This window comes from Nilaparvata lugens, chromosome 1 (assembly GCF_014356525.2).
Source record: "Nilaparvata lugens isolate BPH chromosome 1, ASM1435652v1, whole genome shotgun sequence".
Classification (NCBI taxonomy): Eukaryota; Metazoa; Arthropoda; class Insecta; order Hemiptera; family Delphacidae; genus Nilaparvata; species Nilaparvata lugens.
In genome coordinates, this window is record NC_052504.1 from 56,329,326 (window position 1) to 56,350,850 (window position 21,525).

General features: G+C 34.2%; 1 protein-coding gene across 1 annotated transcript in view; it reads right to left on the reverse strand.

Annotated features, from left to right (window-relative positions):
• The window catches only part of LOC111058741 (delta and Notch-like epidermal growth factor-related receptor), a 39,021-nt gene extending 36,631 nt beyond the window's left edge, over positions 1 to 2,390 (reverse strand). The window contains exon 1 of the mRNA XM_022346306.2: positions 2,236 to 2,390. The gene's annotated coding sequence lies outside the window, so the exon portion shown is untranslated. The remainder of the gene's footprint in view (positions 1 to 2,235) is intronic.
• Between the last annotated feature and the right edge of the window lie 19,135 nt (positions 2,391 to 21,525).

Here is a 21,525-nt window from a genome sequence, read left to right on the forward strand (position 1 = left end):
ACAAAATTGGTCCTGCTAAACTTAAAAGATTTTACAGCAGGTGCCTACAAATAATAAAATACATAAATAGAATGAATGCTAACTTTAACAATAAACTAAGGAAAAAAATTTTTTTCATGTAACTGGGAGTTTAGGAATTTAAAAGGAGTGTGGGGTATTAGATGAACTAAGGATGATTAATGGGGTGGTATAGGGTGAATGGAAATCGGAAAAAATGGAAAACTCAAAAACTTTAAATCATAAAACTAAATTAAATTTAAAATAAAATAAACTTGATACTCTATAGTAAGTAAGCATCAAAAGATATTAATTAATCTTATTCAGAGTTAAGGATAATACTAAACAAAAAATACAATGAGTGATCGGGAGTCTCAAACCTTAATTATAGTAATTATAGTACATCCATATAGTAAATGAAAATTGTTTGATATATACATATATATTATGAAAAATTAGTTAGTCACTCTAAGGCGGCGGTGTTTCACATATACTAAAATTCATTTTACCAGCAAACTAATATTTATGTAGGCCTAATTATGAAAATGAAAAAAAAGCAAAAAATTAATGATTTTTCTCTATCTAGTATAGACTAAAGTATTGAAGCAGTAGTGTCACAAATGAAAGTCATTCACAATGACAAGTTGGAAAATATCTTCCTTTGAGCAGTCTCGGATGATGGTAGGGAGCAAATTAAACATTTTTGGAAAAGTGTATTTCAATGATCTTTTTCCGTACAAATTATTATATCTAGGAATTGAATATACACTGAATGCTCTAAGATTATATTGAGGTATAGGTGCAAATTGTCGGTAAGAATAATTATTTCTGTACATTAATGCTAACTTATATAGATAGAATTTTTTGGAGTGAGTGTGTGAAAAATCGTTGAACGGATTGTTTATCATGAATTGTGAAATTTAATCGGTTAGATATGGACATTATACATTTGAGGGTTCTGAATTGGATACGCTCTACCCTGTCTAATAGATAGTTTGCAGCACATCCCCAAGCCTCGATGCCATACCTAATTAAGGATTCTGATAATGATTTATAAATTAGATAAAGACAATCTGGTGTATATTTCTATGTAAAAAGAAGATTTGAGCACTGATTGCACGTAACTTTTTCGAAATATAATCTATATATGTAATTACCATTTTAGTTTATCATCCAAGATTACACCAAGGTAACGGGTGTTATTTGTAACTTTCAAAGGGGTACATGTGCAGGGATCACCATTATTCAAATAGAGACACTTACAATCATGATTTTTTATAACTGGAGGATTAAGAACTTTAGTGTGGGGTGTTTTGAACTGTATTATATTAACTGAAAAATCTTATGAAACTTGTTAACAGATTCCAGCTAGACACAAACTGAATCCATATTACTGGAATAGATGTGAATTGCATTTGTAAAGGGAAGACTGTTATTGTTACACAGTAATTCGGTCTACTGGATATTTAAGAATGTTGTGAAATTATCTTGAATCTATAGGCAGTAATAGTTAAGAACAGTATCGTTTTTGAATTGAGAAAATAGTAATAGTTACCGTACACAGTCACTAGTGGGCTACTGCATAATATTGTAGAATGTATAATGATATATAGTTGAGGCTGGATACCAAAACATTGGCAAGAAGACTAGATTCAGGATTCACCTTTTCCTCTTTCAAAGTGTTCTGCAATGGTATATTTTTGATTTTAGTTCAATCATATCATGCACATGGTTATTGAACTGTGACAAGTGAATGGGATATTCTATCCAAGTTAACCAAAAATTATATTTCGTGGTGCAACCAATTAGGATTCTGACTCAAGCTGGATAAAATACTCATACTCTACACAATCGTGTCAATCACATTTTTAGAAAAAAAAAGAAATAGATCGATTGGTTTCTATGAAAAAACCAGAGAATTTACAACACTGGGGAGTACTTTATATTGAATGAATAATATTGAATTGACTTAATGACTAATGTCCACATAATATGAGGAATCAGAAAAAATTCAATGTGCTTTACTGTGGAAATAGTTTCGAACAATATGGATTTTTAATATAAATTATTTCCAATTTTCAGTTAGGCCTACCTATATTATTTTAAAAAAAGCCAATAGAAGGAATTGATGTACATCGATCGATTGACTGTTTTGAAATGGAAACATAGGCAAGTAAATAGGCTAAAAACTAAAGCATTATTAGGACCAGGACTAGTTAGAGGATTCATTTACAGTACCTTGTTGCGATGCGTTCCACAGAGCTTTTCCAGAACTTGCACACTCCTGGCTCAACCACTCAACGGCTCCCGGACAACTGAAAGGCAGTCGGCTGCAGTTCTGGAGAAAAGGGAAGTGCTCTGCCAACTCCCTCTCCTTCCCTCTCACTCACACTACTCCTCCTCTCACCCCTTCTCCATCACACACTCACCAACCCATACCCTGTCTCTCCCGAGAGAACGGCCAGTCGCCCTTCCAGCCCTTTTTCCGCGCATGCCTGTATAGCAATTTCGAAATTGACGTTTGCCGGTCGTCCAGCTTGGCTTGGCTCGCTCGGATCCCTTTACCCTTCCGCAGGCGGCGGAGGCGACAAAACTGAGTCAAGTTGTCAATTATTTTTATTTGCCGCCCCTCTAGAGTCGCGGGTGGATAAGCATCCCTTTCCTCTCCACCACCGCTATAGACACAGACGTGATGGACGGACGTCTAGCATCAGTCTGAGTTCTAAGTGGGGGAACAAGGTACTTTGAGAAGATGATGTTGATGAAGAAGAATGATTGAGGAGGAGGAGTTAGTAAAAGACTAGGATGAGGTGAAAGACAAAAAGGAGGTATAGGAGTAGGTAAAGAAGGTGAAGAAGGAGAATACCACACACGAGATTTTTTTAAATATATTCATTTTGAATTTTGAAAGTTTTAGGCTCAGTTGATCAAGAGTCTGTTAAATTTCAATCTTGATTGCATGCCACGAAAACCAATATCGGGAAAGACTTCTTTCCGAAAAAGCCTTTTTCGATTGGTTCTCGTGGCATTTATCCTTGATTAAAATGAAGGGCCGGTTTCCGAGCTCGGGATTTAGTCAAGTTCTAGACTTTAAACAGCTTCAGCACTGGAGTCAGAAAATTGGCTTTCTGAAACGGTGTGTAGTCTTAGTTGTTAATATGATAATCTTTATTTTCTCATTTCTATAAAAGGTATGGTTCTATAAAGGTTCTATAAAGGTACCCGTTTTTCCTTGACGAAATAAAACATTCCTAAATAATTCAAAATAGCTGAAACTTTACACTACTTTTTATATTTTATTTTGTGTTCAATGTTCTAGTTTTTCGAAATTTAATATAAACGTGGACTGCGACTACGCCCCGTTTCGGAAAGCCAATTTTCTGACTCCAGATGTTTAAAGTCTAGAATAACTTAGCTAAATCCTGAGCTCGGAAACCGGCCCTTAAGAGGATTTTGTGCAACCGGGTCATGGTCTGTTATACCCTAGATAAGGTTTCAATTCCTCCCTGTGAAGTCTAGGCTATAGACAGAGGGGGAAAATTCGATTTTACATGAAATACTACATACATACATACATACATACATATCCGGGTCCCGTTCCAGCTAGTGCCGGGTCTGGGTGTTTACAATGCCTCTCCATCTTGTTCGGTCCTCCCACCATCGCTCGTCCTCCACCTGCCGCCATCGGTGTCCTCTCTTCTCCACTTCGTTGGCCACTGAGTCTGTCCATCGTCGTCGCGGTCGTCCTCTTGGTCTCCTCCCTTCAATCCTCATCTCCTCCATTCTCCTTGGCAGCCGATCCTCTCTCATTCTCTTCATGTGCCCAAACCAGCGTAGTCTCATACTTTCAATCTTTTCCCTTATACTCCCCATGTTCAATTCTCTTCTTATATCCTCATTTCTAACTCTGTCTCTTCGTGTCTTCCCCTTTATTGCCCTGAGGAACCTCATTTCTCCTGCCTGTATTCGACTCCACTCTCTTTCCATCATCGTCCATGTCTCGGCTCCGTATAATATGATGGGTACGTAATACATCTTGTACATCATAATCTTTGCCTTTTCTGGTACTTTTCCATCCCAAATCAAATGTTTCACTGTTTGGTAGAAATTCCCCCCCTTTTGTAATCTTCTAGTTATCTCGTGGTTTATTCTCCCATCATCTGCAATTTCACTGCCCAAGTACCTGAAACTTCCAACATTTTTCAGGGGTTCTCCATTCAATCTGATATCTCCGGCAAAATTGTCATCCCTTCCAAAAACCATTACTTCACTCTTTTCCCTGCTTATTTTCAGACCATATTTCTCCATAACCCTGCTCCAAGCATCCAACTGCATCTGTACATCCTCAACTGTTTCTCCCCAAATCATCATATCATCCGCAAATATCATTTTCTTATCCCTTTCTCCTACTTCCTCTCTCACTTGTCTATTCATTCCTTCCATAACTACATTGAACAAGGCTGGTGATAGAATACTTCCCTGTTTTAGCCCATTCCTTACTTCAAACTCGTCTGTACAACCACTTTGTGTTCTTACTCTGCACTTATATCCCCTATACATCTCCTTTATTATGCCAATATGTTCTTTCTCAATCCCAAAATTTTCCATTTCCTGCCACAAACCTTGCCTATCCACTGAATCATACGCTTTCTCTATGTCTATAAATAGCATCACAATCTTCTTATTATATTCCCAGCTCTTTTCCATCAGTTGTCTTATGGAGAATATAAGATCTACTGTACTGCGGCCTGGTCGAAAACCATATTGTTCCTCACTTTGTTCAAGCTCGATTTTTGGGCTGATTCTGTTTAGTAATATTCTTTCGAAGATTTTCGCACAGTGGCTCATCAAGGTGATTCCCCTATAATTTTTACAATTCTTCTTACTTCCTTTTTTAAACAAGGGAATTATTTCTCCTTTCTTCCAGTCCTCTGGGATTACTTTGTTTTTCCAGATGCATTTCAGAACTCGGTAAAACCATTGTATTCCAATCGGTCCAGCTGCCCTAATCATGTCGACTGATAATTCATCAGGTCCGGGTGCCTTTCCACTGCTCATTCTCTGAATTGCATCTTCCATTTCCTTCCAGCTGATATTACCCTGGTTTGTCTCCCACTGGTTGTTTCCTTCTTCCTCTATTTCTCCCTCGTTGTTGTCTTCATCTTGTCCATTTAGAAGTTTCCTGAAATATTCTTCCCATAACAGTTTTATTTCCTCAGGCTTCTCTACAATTCTCCCGTCTTCTCCTTTCATTCTTTGTGGCATCTCATTCTTCTTCTTATTATTTTTCATTATCCTATAAAACATTTTACTATTTCCTTTCACGTCATCTCTCAATTTATTTACAAAACCTTCCCATGCATTTTCTTTTTCTTCTTCAATAACTTTTTTACACTTTCTCTTTTCATTATTATATGCATCTCTGTCCTCCTCTGTCTTGGTTCTCCACCATTTTCTCCAGGCTGTGTTCTTATTTTTGACAGCCTCAATCGTACGTGCATCCCACCATACCGTTTCCTTATCTTTAATTTCCCCGGATGTCCTGCCACATACTTTCTCCGCTGTATTTACCAAAGCTCAATTGAATTGCATCCACTCCTCCTCCAACTCTCCATTCTCACTCCTGGGCATTTCTATTGCTATCAACCGTCTGTATTCTTCAGCTCTATCCCTGTCCTTCAACTTCCATTCCCTTATTCTACATTGTCTTTTCTGCTGTTTTGGTCTTTCCATTTCGTTGCATTTCCACTGTGCCACAAGCAATCTGTGGTCGCCATCCATGCTCACACTTGGTATCACTTTAACATTTGTTAAATTTCTCCCCCATTCCCGGTCCACTAGGAAATAGTCAACTACACTCTTATTTCTTCCATCCCAGCTATACCTAGTTATCATATGGCTTTCTTTTTTCTTGTACCAAGTGTTTGCAACTCTCATGCTGTTCCTTTGGCATAAATCAAGAAGTTTTTCTCCTTCCTCATTCCGTGTACCATAACTATAACATCCTATAACCTCTTCATAACCTGCCCTGCTACTACCCACATGCGCATTGAAATCTCCCATCACTACTCCGACGTTGTGCAAATTACTTTCCAACTCTTCTACAAATCTCTCTTTTTCGTCGTCGGTACATCCTACTTGTGGAGCATAAACTTGTAGTATTTTCAGCCTTTTTGTTTTGAACTTGAAATAGATAATTATTGCTCTATCCGATACATATTGCACATCCTCTAAATATACCAGCATACTCTTCTCGACCATTACTGCGACTCCATTCCTTCTGCCTCTTTCATTACCACTCCAGAATATTTTTCCGCCACCTCTCAAAGTTTTCTCACCTTGTCCTCTCCACTTTGTCTCGCTCAATCCCAAAACTGAAAGTCCTCTCTCTTTCATCATGTCCGTTAGCTCCTCCAGTTTACCTGTCAATGTTAGAATATTCAGTGTACCTATTCTCAAGTCGTTCAAAGTATTCCGTAATCCATTCTTTTGTTTGGCGTTTCCAATATTTTTATCCGTTAATCCAGTCCGGTTCCGAGGCTTGTTATTTGTTCTGAAAGCGATTTGTATCTTCACTACCGACTTGCTAGGCCTGACGTAGCTGCTTTGGAGTACTTTTTCGTCTGGCCCCTATCCATCGACCTGTCCGGCTTGGGAGGCCCTACCAGTAGTTAAACTACCGCCGGCATAGCTCTTTGGGTCATTGGGACACGCAAGCTCCACCACCAACTACAAGGTATTGTACTCCCTAGGTGGGGACATGAAATACTATGGTCATTATTTCAACCTGTAAGTGGCCATAAATAAAAGACTGGCTTATAGAAGGATAATTTTTTACCAAAAATTACTTACACTTTTATGATCATTCTTCAACATAATTAGGTTGAGGCATTTGTCATATCAGTGGATCAGCCAAAATCCTATTCATGAAATGCTACGGTACCGTCAAATGAGCTCAAGTGTGTACCCTACGTTGTTTTGGATCCCTTTGTTGGTTTTTTGTTGGTTAATTTGGAAGCTCTGCCTACCAAACTAATCTAATCTATTGATTATAATAATTATTATTATTCGGCCCATTTTACTATAATCAAAATCACTTCCTGGAAAGTTGAACGGAGAAAACCGAAAATTCCCTTGAACACCTCCAAAATTTCGACATTATATATTTTATAAAAAAAACTGTTGGTTGTATTGAGAAAATGAATAGGACTTGTAGCCCATAATATATGTAAAAATCTGGTGTGGTAAACTCTCACAACTTTCCTTGCTCAATGTTCTATAAGCCTCATCAACGAGGATAATTTAGGGGAATAACATTATGCCAATTGGCGGCTAAATAATTAAAACTACGATTATACTATTGTTATTGTGTTCAGAGTACATTTTCCTTTGTTTGAATAAATAATGAAATTTGAGGATTTTTAAAAATTTGTCAAAACAGCTGTTCGACAAATAAAATATCGACATGTGTTCATTTGAACTCCTATACCTCACACACGAGAAGGAGGTTACAAATTAAATTTCTCAAGGATGGGGTGGACCCCCTGTTAATTTTTCAGGGAGGAGACTCATGCCAGTTGATAGAGATTATATATAACTATACAGGGTATGAATTTGAAAAAAAAATCGGTCAAGTCATTTTTGAGAAGATCGTGATAGAAATATAACAAAATTACGGAGCTCCTAAATTTTCTCAGAAATGAGACTCATGTCAGTTAATAAGGCTTATAAATAGCTATCAAGGGTATGAATTTGAAGAAAATCGTTAGAGCCGTTTTCGAGAAAACCGTGAAAAACATGGTTTTTCAGCCACTATCCGCCATTTTGAATTGAGTTTTATTGATTAATTTCTTATTCCTCATGGTATAAGGACCTTAAGTTGTCAATCGGTTAATTAGGAATGGAGTTATCGTGTTCACACACACACACACACACACACACACACACACACACACACACACACACACACACACACACACACACACACACACACACACACACACACACACACACACACACACACACACACACACACCACACACACACACACACACACACACAACACACACACACACACACACACACAACACACACACACACACACACACACACACACACACACACACACACACACACAAAAATAATGTTTTTGGACTCAGGGGACCTTGAAACGTATAGAAAACATGAAATTAGGGTACCTCAAATTTTTTTGGAAAGCAATACTTTCCTTACCTATGGTAACAGGGCAAGGAAAGTAAAAAATCCAATGGCATATGATAGAAGGTTTTCTGATGAATGGTTACCGAGGTACCTGTAGTTGATTCTCGTGATTATCTGCATTTATTATCTTTGAGGGCGGCGGGACTTTCTTTCTTACGATTTTTGGGAAAGTGACCCTCTGGGAGAGTTCCATGAATGGTGAGAAATTCAGCTCTTATCTAATTTTCGAACTGAAAAAACGTTTATTCACTGGGCTAGCATATATTGAGATATTAGATATAATTATTTCATTATCTGTTCATAAATTCATGGAATTAATTCAGTTGAGTTAATTTCAGTTAAGTTAAATTCATCCAGTAAAGGGTCCAAGAGAGTGTCAGATTACCAAAAATGTCGGATTACAAAAAATGTCATATTGTCGAAGATGTTTTATTCTTGATGTGTTTGAACACAATGATTTTAAAAAAGGAAGAAACAGTAAACGTACATCATGTAATTTATTAATACCAGGATACAAAATGACAGTAAATGTAAGTTTTTAAAAGGAATTAAAGTAAAAATAATAGTTATTTGTATATCTAGAGTGGAAAATATCACTTTTTCTTCCTGAAGGGAAAGATTGATGCCCGAGGCGAAGCCAAGGGCAACAATTTCTCTGAGGGAGAAAAAGCATTTTTCACTCATGATATACACAACATTTTTCCTCCACCTACATTTTTATAAAAACTGCAAATAAAATAATTTTTAAAAACTCATGTGACTTGTAACAGTGTGTTACAACATAACAAAAAAGTGAACAGAAACAGCTTGCTTGTAATCATAGTTCTCTGCTGACAGTGCTATGCGCTATCTGTCGGCAAAAGTTGTAACAACAATGGCCGACACAACTACAATAATTGTTATAATTATTATGATGAAGTTCCCCTTTCAAATTTGATGAGTTAATGAGGAATATTCGTTGACTAGTATTTTGAATAACATGGAATTAAAAAAAAAATTGCATTTCAAGGATAATATAAAAGGAAAAAGGAGCCTCCTTCATACGCCAATATGAGAGTAAAAATAAGACTATAAAATTATTCATCATAAATCAGCTGACAAGTGATTACACAGATGTGTGGGGAAGACAGTATATCACTGTATTTGTATAAGGTCTATAGTTTCAATCAAAGACATTAAAGAGGTATGCATCTTCAAGCTGGGTTTACACCAAAGTTATTAACAGAATGGTTATAACTTAATCCTTATAGATTATATTAGATTGAACGGTTGACAAACACATATGTTCATCATGTGTATGATAAGTTATGTTCAATCCAATATAATCTAAAAGGATTGAGTTATTAACATTTTTTTAATAAATTTGGTCTAATCGCAGTTTTTAGGTCTTCGGTTTCAATATTTTGTTTTGCAGTCATGGTATTATTATGCATGCCCATCAGTATCGTCAATATTCTCACATTCCAAAAAACTAATTTAATAGGTGAATAAAAATAAACAAATGAACTAAATGATGCTGGAGAAATTATTATATTTTTGATTCTAAAAAATTAATTTTCATCAGATAGAAAGATCATCATGGAACTGGATGAATTATATCATATGAAATACACATTCAAACGTGAACTGAGTTTGTTAACATTTAAAACAGTTGACATCTGGTACTTGTGGATGAGAATACTGCGTGAGGTCTACTGTTCACAAAACTACTAGTTTAATAACTTTGGTGTAAACCCAGCTTAAAGATGCATAACTCTTTATGGTCTTTGATTGAAACTATAGACCTTATACAAATACAGTGATAGACGGGCTTCTCCACTCATCTGTGTAATCACTTGTCAGCTGATTTATGATGAATAATTCTATAGTCTGATTTTTACTCTAATATTGGCGTATGAAGGAGGCTCCTTTTTCCTTTTACATTATCCTTGAGATGCAAAATTTCCAAAAACCTTGTACATACGTCGACACGCAATTTAAAAAGGAACATACCTGTCAAATTTCATGGAAATCTATTACCGCGTTTTGCCGTAAATACGCAACATATAAACATTTAAACATTCAACATTTAAACATTAAGAGAAATGCCCAAAGACCTTAAAGATGCATAGACTCACATGCAGCGGCAGTGTCATACTTGGAATTGAAATCGGCCATTGAGGGGGCAACCTATAAGATTATTATATACCAATGCCTTTGTAATCTATAGTATTACAAATATACAGGGTGATTCATAATTATGGTAAAATAATTTAATACGTGATAGTAGAGGTAAAAATAAGAAAAATGTTCATATAAACATATATCCATAAACGCTTCATTAGAGAGCTATACAGGGTGAAAGATTTCGCCCGGAATTCAGTTCCTCTGGTGAAATACACCGATACTGAATTGTTTGGGGACTAGTTTTTGAAAAAATTATGCTGGATTCATATGGAAAAACATGTGAAAAATTGAATAAAACTAGTCTGGAACCTGTAGTGTGAGTAGTTTTTGAGAAAGAAGTTGAAATATGCAAAAAATCCAAGTAGAAAAACACAGACTTCTATGTTTGATGCCCAATAACTTTCTTTAATGACCAGTAAACAAATATTTTTTCGCAATAAAAATTGTAGAGAATTTAATTCTGAAAAGAATTATGTAAGCTGTGTGAACAAAATTTGAATAAAAGTTGAATAAAACTGACAGATTAAAGTGAATTGAGAAATTCCCTATCACTCTACATCTATACTGTCATATTAAAGTGAATCCTTCTCTCACATCTATACTGTCATATTAAAGTGAATCCAGAGAGAGGTCAATGATCTAAGTTCTTTTACATTTTTTATCTGCAATATCGTACAAGCATTTCCAAAGTTCATCGGAATTTTTAACAACAGATAATGGCGAATCATTTGTACAATCATAATGTAGATGCCCGCTGTCTAGTATATCGAGCAATTCAAATATTTCAGATAAAATTGGAAAGTGTACATTTTCTGTTTTTGTTAACGGTAAATCAACATCTTGACATCCTGTTGAAAATTTAATATTCTTCGCAATTGAATCAAATTCGTTAAATGAAATTCCCATCAAGAGACGAGTTAATTTTTTGAATTTTGAAAAACCATAACACTGCATGTTAACGGCTTCCCAGATGTTTGACATGTGTGTCTGTTCTATAAATTAACAATATGCACGTGTTGTACCTACAACTTGAAGACAGTCGTGTCTCGGCTGTATAAAAAAGATCACACCACACACGTTGCTGTTGACACGTCTAGCTCTGACCGAGTACTAACTAAAAAGTGAGTGGGGATATTGGAATGAAAAATCATTTGAACACAGAAAAAGTTTATTTACACATTTCACCAGCAGCACAACTATTCATAATTACATCTTCAATTTTAATTAACTTATCTATACACAAATTATGAGGATGATAATAACATAGATAGTCTCTTATGTCATTTAAATTAACCGTGCTTAGAAAAATGTCTTTTAATTGTTTTGCCAAACTATAATTTTCACGAGTTGATTTCCTAATTGCACTTTCACACTCATCATACCAATCAATACAGTTTTTTAACCTCACTTCCAACTCGTTGTCAGCAGTCAACCACTTTCTCGGATCCATGATAAGCGAATGAACAAAACTAAGTGTAGGCTGGCACTATTATAGAGTAATTAAGTGGTCTTTCTTCATTAATTGCAGACAGACAACATGTACATGCTTTATGCAGTCTCAATGCATGCATGCAATAAACACACTGAATCTCTTTTCCATTGTAGAAGAATCCATAATGAGCTAAGTTTCTTTTCTGCGAATTTGTGTACATCGCAGCCATTTTCATACTTTGCATTCGATTGTTTTCACACATGAAATTATTTGTTTGATACATATTTTTAAACAACAAAGAATTATAATGTTGAGCACTGAACAAAGCACACCGACCATCTGGTCTATATTTATGAATGTTACACACACCATAACACCATGAACTAGTGAAAAAGCTGAAATCTGGTTTTGCAAAATCCTCTGGTATACATTGAACATTAGTATGTAATCTTCTTAAAAACTTTGCTTTCTCAGTTCCTTTTGTGAAAATTTTCTCATAACCTACAAGGTAATCACATATTAATGAGTCAGTGTATTCTAAATCTCCATCCTCCCATTTTATTTTATGATAGTGACGTTCTAACCATGTTACATCGTTATACAATTTTGCACTCAATTCTGTCTTTGCAAATGGTGATTTGAAATGGAATACAATATAATTATTAAACTGATCAATTATGGCAAGTTCTTTCACAATAATTTGATTACAATCTTGTTTAAACCAGTGAAGATCAACTGTAGCAATTTTCGTACTTGCTTGCTTATCCACTTCTTTCTCTTCGCCAGTGGGCTCATCGAATCCTCCATCTTTCTCCTCCTCTTCCCGTTTCTGCTCCTCCTCCTCCACCTGCAGCGGCTTCTGGATTGGTGTACCGCACCTTGGTTCATAATAGCACAGATAAAATAAGTCCTATACAGATATGCAATGGGCGTGCGCGTAGCCCATCTTACTGCGACATTCACTTTGGAGTGCTAGAGTCACTGAGCCATTATCACAGCTCAACTATCATCTATAAATATACTGCAACAGTGAGCACTTTCACAGTGTTGCCAGATTGGGCGTGAGTTGGTGTGAGCAAGTAGAAATGAAGTGTGAAACAGAGAGCGACTCGTTTGACAAGATTATCTGTCAATGACTGAACACAGCATGTTGTGAGAAGGTGTGAGTGAGTGGGAATTAATTGTGCGACAGAGAGGCCCAAGTTGATAAAACTTGGTTCACTAATGATGATTACTATAATTGCCATTTGTTCAGAGTTCTTTACATGAACAATCATGATCTGATCTAGGCAATGCGGTCTTACTAGAATTGATTTGACTTTAATATAATTATCATACATAAATATTATAATATTATAATGTTTAATTAATTAATAATGACTGTACACTATAGATTTAGAGAAAGCAGCGAGACTTTGAATCTCAACATTAATTAACAGTGTTTTCAATGTGATCTCCAACTTTTTGAATGAATAAACCAGTGATCATCAAACAAGTAATCTATTTGAAATAAAATGCAAAGCTGCTCTCAAATTATAGATGCAACTGTTTTACCTCATAATTCTATTATTGGAATTAATTGCTTCCCAGATTAAGTAGAGTTTGTGATAAAATTCATATGCAAACTTACTTGTAAAGTAAATGTTAGCAAATAGATAGTTGGTGATAAACAAATGAAAAAATTGCAAAATTTTTGAATTTATTATTTTAATTGAGTCATAAATTATAATGAACCTTGTCTCTGCAACCAGAATTCAGTTTACATATTTTAAAAAGTCAGAAATAGAGTTACAGTAGGTCTTTTCGATTTTCACTTCTACAAAAGTCTCTACAAAAATATTTATACAAACCATAAAAATAATATGGTGCTTGGAGCAACTTGAAAGTTTTAAAATTATTTTCAGTTCAAATATTTATTGTTGCATAAATTTCTACATATAAAATGACAAATGGATAAGAGGTTACTATGGATGAAAGCAGCTCTAGAGGTGAAGAAAATTTAATATTGAACTACAGTATTTCTCTTGACTTTCCAATGCTGAAATTGAAATGTAGAAATACAAATGTAGAAATTACAATGTAGAAATTACATTTTCTACTCATTATTATCAATCCATGGACGATTCAATTTTCATGGGAAATGTTCTTAAAATCATTCAAACTGATAAAATGTAATAGTCATGTGAGATTAATAGTACATGGACGATTCAATTTTCATGGGAAATGTTCTTAAAATCATTCAAACTGATAAAATGTAATAGTCATGTGAGACTCTCTGAACTATACTAAATCAATACTTTATAACTAGTAGTTCTGTGAACAGTAGACCTCACACAGTTTTCTCATCCACAACTATCTTATGTCACTTGTTCTAGTTGATTCAGTTGAATCACAATTCACAGTTGAATAATAATTTACTCTTAAAAACTGTTATTTGTTTTCTCCAAGATCAAAAACTCACTTATGTTAATAAACTCAGTTCACTTTTGAATTTGTCTCCCATAATTTATCCAGTTCCATGATAATCTTTCCATCTGTTAATAATATTTCTCAACTATTTTAAATTAATTTTTTTCAATCAAGAATATTATAATTTCTTCAGCATTATTTAGTTCATTTAATCATTTTTTTATTTTATTTTCAATTACCTTTTAAATTTGTTTTTCAAATGTGAGAATATTGATACTGATGGGCACGCATCATAAAAAATATTGAAACCCTACCTTATAGAAATAGACATGACCAGACATCTGTGTAGTGTGTAATGCATTCAATGAATAATCCACTTGTCAGCTGATTGATTATGAATAATTATATAGCCTGATTGATCCTATCTTCAAAGAAGATAGTGATATCATATATATAGTGATATCAGAGTATGGAGGAATTCCTTTTCTTTTCATATTATCCTTAAAATGCAAAATTTCAAAAAAACTTTTGTATACATCAACGCACAGTTGAAAAATGAATATTCCTGCCAAATTTCATCGAATTCTATCAATGCGTTTGACCAATCGCGTTACATACAGACAGACAAAAGAAAATCAAAGTTAAAACATAGACCTCACTACGTTCGGAAAAAAACTATACTACAATCTATACTAAACATTATAAATGCATCAAAATGCTTTCAATGCACTCTTATAAGGTTATACCATGGGGTTTGCTGTTATTTAGATCGGATTGAATCATCAGGAATTTGAAAAAAGGTTACATGATAATAATGCTAAGCTAATTACATATTCTACTCATTATCAATCCATGGACGATTCAATTTCCATGGGAAATGTTCTTAACATCATTCAAACTAATAAAATGTAATAGTGATATGAGACTGATCTCTGAACTATACTAAATCAATACTTTATAAAAAAAACTGTACACTACAATCTATACTAAACATTATATATGCCTCAAAATTCTCAGTTTAGCCTGAGCAGTTTTTTTAACTTCACTTGAGACCCACTTGCACTGTTTGTGCACAAGTACTCTGAACAGGTGCTGTAGAATGAATTTTCCCCGTTCAGCACAATGCCTTTGTGGGCAAGTGAGTGATTCAACTGATACAACTTTTTTTGTTTCATTGATCAGTTTTTTCAAAACGTTTCTTTTGTGAGCTATTTTTTTAAATATTCTTTTGAAAACTTTCAATGCCTGCTCGAAGTTTTTTTTGGCTTTTGAAGGTTGTAGCCTAACTAAAAAATATGCGTTTTAGAGGAAAAAATTTGAAACAAAAATTGTAGAGTAAGATTTTAAAAATATTTTCGTCTAAAAAAACGGTTGAATTTCTTGAACAGTTATTGAAATAAAAGCGATATAGTAAAACCCTGAAAATTTTGGCAGCCATCTTGTTTTCGAGGTGTTTGCTTGTGATTTTGACTTATCATCATCACGATCCTCATAATGTATACCTAATGAAGAAATTGAGGCATCTTCCACGGCTGTTACCCAAAAATGACCATAAGAGTGCCTTATTCATGACATTTGCTCCCGGACTATCATTTGTATCATTAAATGTGAATAACTTTGATACTGTTGGATATTTATATGGTGCTTGCAATTCATATTGTAGTATTGATTGTTTAAATGCATGAGAGAAGTGTAGAACCAATTTCTGCATACAAAATTTCCTAAATACAGTATGGCCCAAAAACCTCAATTTTCTGTTAATTTTCCAGTTTTCAGCTATTTCTACCAAAACCAGTCATTGGGCAGAAAAATTCGCCCTCACCTTTTTTGTAGATGATTGAATTCTTAATAAAATGCAATAATTTGGAATTCTTTATCTTCAATGAATACTAGGTTACAATTTTTTTTAAATGAGTAAAATTTTAAGAAAAATCAATTTTGACGAATTTCAGTATTTAGCCAACTAATATCTTCCGATTGTCAGAATTTGAATGTATAATTCAAAATCCTGCGCTGTATCACATAGAATTCCAGGTACACCTGATAAGAATGCTCCATGTATTTTGAAAAAATTATGTATCATGAGTCAAATTCGTTTAAGAAATGAAAATTTATTGTTGAGTATACTCCAACCCATATTTCCAAACATAAGAAAATGGTCCATTTTTATAGTGCCTATTCAAAGCTGCGTATCTTGTGGAATGCTTCCAATAAAATTTCTAAATCTTGAAAAGATGTAAAAAAGTTTCTCCTCTTCTCACTCCAATGAACAATTCTTTGGTTTCAATACCATTCGAAAGTTACAGCCAATTAAAAAAAAGCAATTTTAGTTATTCATTTTTTCGTGATTTTACTGTTAATCAAGAGTCTCTCAAACGAGTCGGATACAATATAATAGAAACGTCTGAGAAGAAGTGGAAGAAGAAGAAGAAGAAGAAGAAGAAGAAGAAAAAGAAAAAGAAGAAGAAGAAAAATGAAAAGAATAAGAAGAAAGAAAAAAAGAAGTAGATGAAGAAAAAGAAAATGAAGAAGACGGAAAAGAAGTAGAAGAATAAAGAGGAGAAGAGAAAGAAAAATATTTTTATGTAGATTCGAGATTGAAAAGGTAATGATGTATTTATTATGATGATTTTATGTATTTCATGTATTATTATTTGTGGATACAATTATTACAATCGTATAAATATGATAGGTAATGAACAACAGGCTTTTAATCTATTTGATGTTCGAAAAATCAATATAGAGTCAACATCTTGAAATATGAAATCTTGACAAGTTATATTCATAAAAATGATGGTCCAAAATGAAACGAAACTTTAAAAGTAGGGATGTCACAATAATTCAATTGAAAATAAATGATAAAAAAAGTTTTAACATCATCTTACCTGCTCTTGTGATCCAAGCATCGCTGTTTTCTTTGGGAAATCTGTGCATTTTGATTCCTCTATTCTTGAATCGGCTTTTGGTACAGTTTTTATATGAACAACGAGTATTGGCATGATAACTAACTATGAATTATTCACAATCTAACTATATTATATTAAAAACTTAATATTAAATTTAAAAGTTAATCATTTAAAAAATGTTTAACCTTCATTTTAGTTTCAATCACTGATACATCAAACAATCAATTCAATCTTTATACAGAGACCTCATTCACTCACGAAACCTTTCCACTTTGAAGAACGACTTAGAAATGCTCTCACAGAATTCTTTTCCGTTTTTGAAAGTCACGTTTGCAGGCAGATTTTGGCCGAGGGTGGAAATTATGAATAGAAATACTTCACGGTCATTTCCATTCTCTGTGTTGATTCACCCTCCTCTGGCCAAAAACAAAATAATGGACTGGGAGTGTCTTGAAACGTGTGTAGCTAGTTTTACTAGAGGAAATTATAAAGTTGGTTTCATTTTAATTCTCAGCTAGTTTTACTAGGGGGAATTATAAAGTTGGTACCTCCATGAAGATCCAAGAAATTAGAATTATAGATTTGATGAAAAATGTACAATCCTCTGCCATTATTATGTGGTTAAGTGGTAGAGTGGACATTAATGTCCTAATTTCGTCACGTAATCAAATAAAAAAGTTATTCTATTACTATCCACATAACAAAACAAGATTTGCAAAAATAATAAATTGCAAATTTTATAAAGAGACAGCACTAAAATATAATTAATTCCATGCTACTTTGCAGCTTACACAGAAGTTACAATTTAATATAATTCTTGACTGTAAATTGAGAATAGAACAGGATAAAGGATTGATTACAAAGATTAACTGGATGTGATTAGACACCTAATAATAGTATATTATAAAATTATGGTCGCACTACAATATGTGGCCTTCTTTCCACCAAACTTTGTAATCAATACATTTTTCATAACCACGTACAACTCATTAAAATTAACAATTTCTCAGTTTGAGAAATACTAAGGCTTATTACGGCTTGATTACAAGCTTAAGCTTATTACATTTGATTATTTCAGCTTATTACTGTCTGACTATCGATAGTATCATTCCTAATAGCCCCTTCAGTTGAACGCTGTCCAACTACACTTGGACAGTTGCCAAGCACAATAAATTATATATTATTATGAATAGGGAGCAAGAAGAACCAAACGCCGTTTGTTTTTAAGACTGTGATGAGTCAATACGGCAACACTGTAAATCATATATCTATGTATCGAGCGCATATATTCATCAGTTGGTTGTGGAAACGATTCAAGCGACTCTGGTTGCAAACGTTGGAACTATGCCATTGCCAGGGACTGATAATAGAAACTATCGGAATCAAGATCACACTGGATACCAATAGACCGAGTTTGCGCTTTGTCCAAAATATCAGAACACAAAGAATAGGACATTTCAGATGTTACCTGTTCAAAGGTGAAACTGATAATGAACCAAATTTGTCAGAGTGCACACCTTATATAATATTGCAGCCGGTGCACTGTATCAATAAAATTACTGAACTTCTTTCACCATGCTCGTCAGAGGTGTGTACTCCATCACACAATCGCTAATTAAAACGCAATAGGCAGAAGTATTTGCAGGTACTGCACTATTAAATTCCATTTCAATACAAACATCTGTCGATGATTTCAAATGACTTGCTTGGTGTGAACAGTCCACAACAATCAGCGGTGTTGATTCACAAAATGTTTTAAAGTCAATTTCTGTTCCGAGTTTGCTATTGATTGAATGATTATAATACGAGGGTGTGAAATCCAAAAACATCTGGTATAATACCTCCTTTTTACCTAGCAGATTTTCATATGGATAATACTCGCTGTTCAAATATACTTTAACATTGTAAATACCGCAGCTATCAAAATTAGATATTGATTTTTTAATTTTATTCTTACGATCAGTTTGAAATGCAAATGTATTTTGGACTATCAAAACATGATGTGGTGTGAACTGCCCAAGAATGATTAAGTGAATTTTGCAAATTTGGTAATTCACAAATTTCCCAATCCCGGAAACCTAATTTCAGTGGAGTGTCAGCATCGAGCAGTCTCAAAAATTTCAGTCTTACATGATCTTCTAAAGTTATGTAGGGCAATCTCCATTGCAGTTTTGTAATTTTCACACTAACGCTTGTTCCAGTTGCGGACTCAACACAATTTAGGTCTGTCGGTGACCTCAATAAGACAAGTTCCTGTTTCAAATTTAAAATTATTCTTTGAAAATCTTCAAAAAACGGGAGGATTGATTTCAGCGGTACACAGAAAGTGAATTTATTATCCGTTAGCTCATATCCTGCTCTGTCAAAACCAGCCAGGTGATATGTGTTTTTATCGAGCATATTCTTCACTAGTATAGCTTTAATTGTAGATGTTAATTCAATCAATCTTGATTTAGAAATTTGCTGACCTGCTAATTCATATCGTATTTTGTCAAAAAGGTTGCCGATTACATTACTGCTTAATTTATAGTCTGCTGCAACTGGTGCATCAGCCGGGTCTGTTCCCGGTTTTGTACAGTTAACTGTTCCCTCAATAAATATAAATGATTTGCAAGGTAAAGAATAGACATCTAAAGAATTTATGCCAATACGTGCCTCATCAGAGTTTTTTATTTCCTGTCCCAAATAAACTGTATGAGTGTGAAATTGGAATTGGGTTATATCATTATAAAACTGAAGGTCTGTCTCCACGTCCAGAATTTCACTAATTGCCGCTCCTCCTCCTAACATTCCGCCAATCAACTATAAAACCTAACTTTTCTAATATTCTCGCACTTTTAGCCGACAAAGCATGTTTGTTTTTAGGTGTTGACGCTCTCACGTTCGTCTCTCTAATGACATTGTGTGTACACGTCTTATTTGAACGTGGATTGAAAACAAGATAACCCATTACGTTTACTTTTGTTTTTCACGTATGTGCAACCTAATTGTAATTGTATCTCCACGGAAATCAATAAACGATCCGTTCTGGTCTGTTACCTTTACATTAATAGTTTGAATTCGATGCATATTCAAAGGTACATAAATAATCGGTGATGGTACTTCATTTATTAAATAGCCGCTAGGAACCTTTGGTAAAAATTCATAGATTATATGTTTTTGTTTTCTGTCAGAGTAACTACCACATGCTAAATTACACTCGAGTACAATACTACCAATGCTTGTTATGTTAACCAAATGCTGAGAATAATGCCATTTATTTGGTTCCAAAACAACATTATCAAAACCAAGTATCTTACCAATCGAATCAGTACATGTTAAATCAATGGATTTATCAGAATGAATTTCAATCTTCATAGTATTTACGTTTGGCCATATAATAAGTTTATTCTTCTTCTTCTCATCAATATTCAATTTATTCTTTAAAGATTTTATAATATCCTCAACTTCATATGCACCCGTATCCAGCTCAATTAATCTATCACCATATTTGAAGCTGGAATTTGTTCCTTTGTTAATGTTTGCAATACTATTGTAACTACAAAAATTAATCAATCCAATTTCCCATTCACGATTTTTATCCAATTCTATAATTTCTTGTAAATGTTTGTAGAGGTTACTTGTGTTAGATCTTAATGTAATAACAACCATCTTGTAATGTGTGTTCAGCATAAACACTTAATTACAACTGATTTGCAAGAAACAATGATGTAAGATGACCACAAAAATCGCTATTTAATGGTTGCATGTGCTCTACATTATAAAATATATTTACTCCAATTTCTTTTTTCCAATATTTGTCCAATTCGTATGGCGGTTGTAAATTTCCAATTGGATCAAAATACCAAACATTGGAACCGACTTTTTTATATGCAACCCAATGTGTACCATCCTCGCTTTCCCTCGCTAAATTCACAATGGCATTCTCGTTTTTTAGAATTTTTTTGGGTAATGCATCTAGCATATATCTCTTAGCCGAATCTGTAATAATTTCAACCAATCAATCAAATCATAATTACTCAATTCTCCTTCAATATTCATGTCTTCTTCTTCTTCTTCTTCCTACTCTTCTTTGTTGTTCTACGTTTCTTAACTTGTTTTTGAGGGAATAAACTCACTCCATATGATGATGGGGGTTATGGAGGGGGTGAAATTAAAACTCTCCCCCCACTAGTTATTTGAGGAAAAGGCTTCAAAAAATACCCTTTTCCTGCAATATGCTTTTTCAACTGAGCTATAGCTTTGCGTCTAATATCATTACTATAACTTCTCCTCTCATTCTTCTTCTTCTTCTTCTTCTTTCTCAAAGACCCACCAAACGCTGCTTTAGCTTTCATGACATTTGTAACAAGATAGCTAAGTGCTTTCTCGGCAGGAGGTGTTTGTGGATTTTTG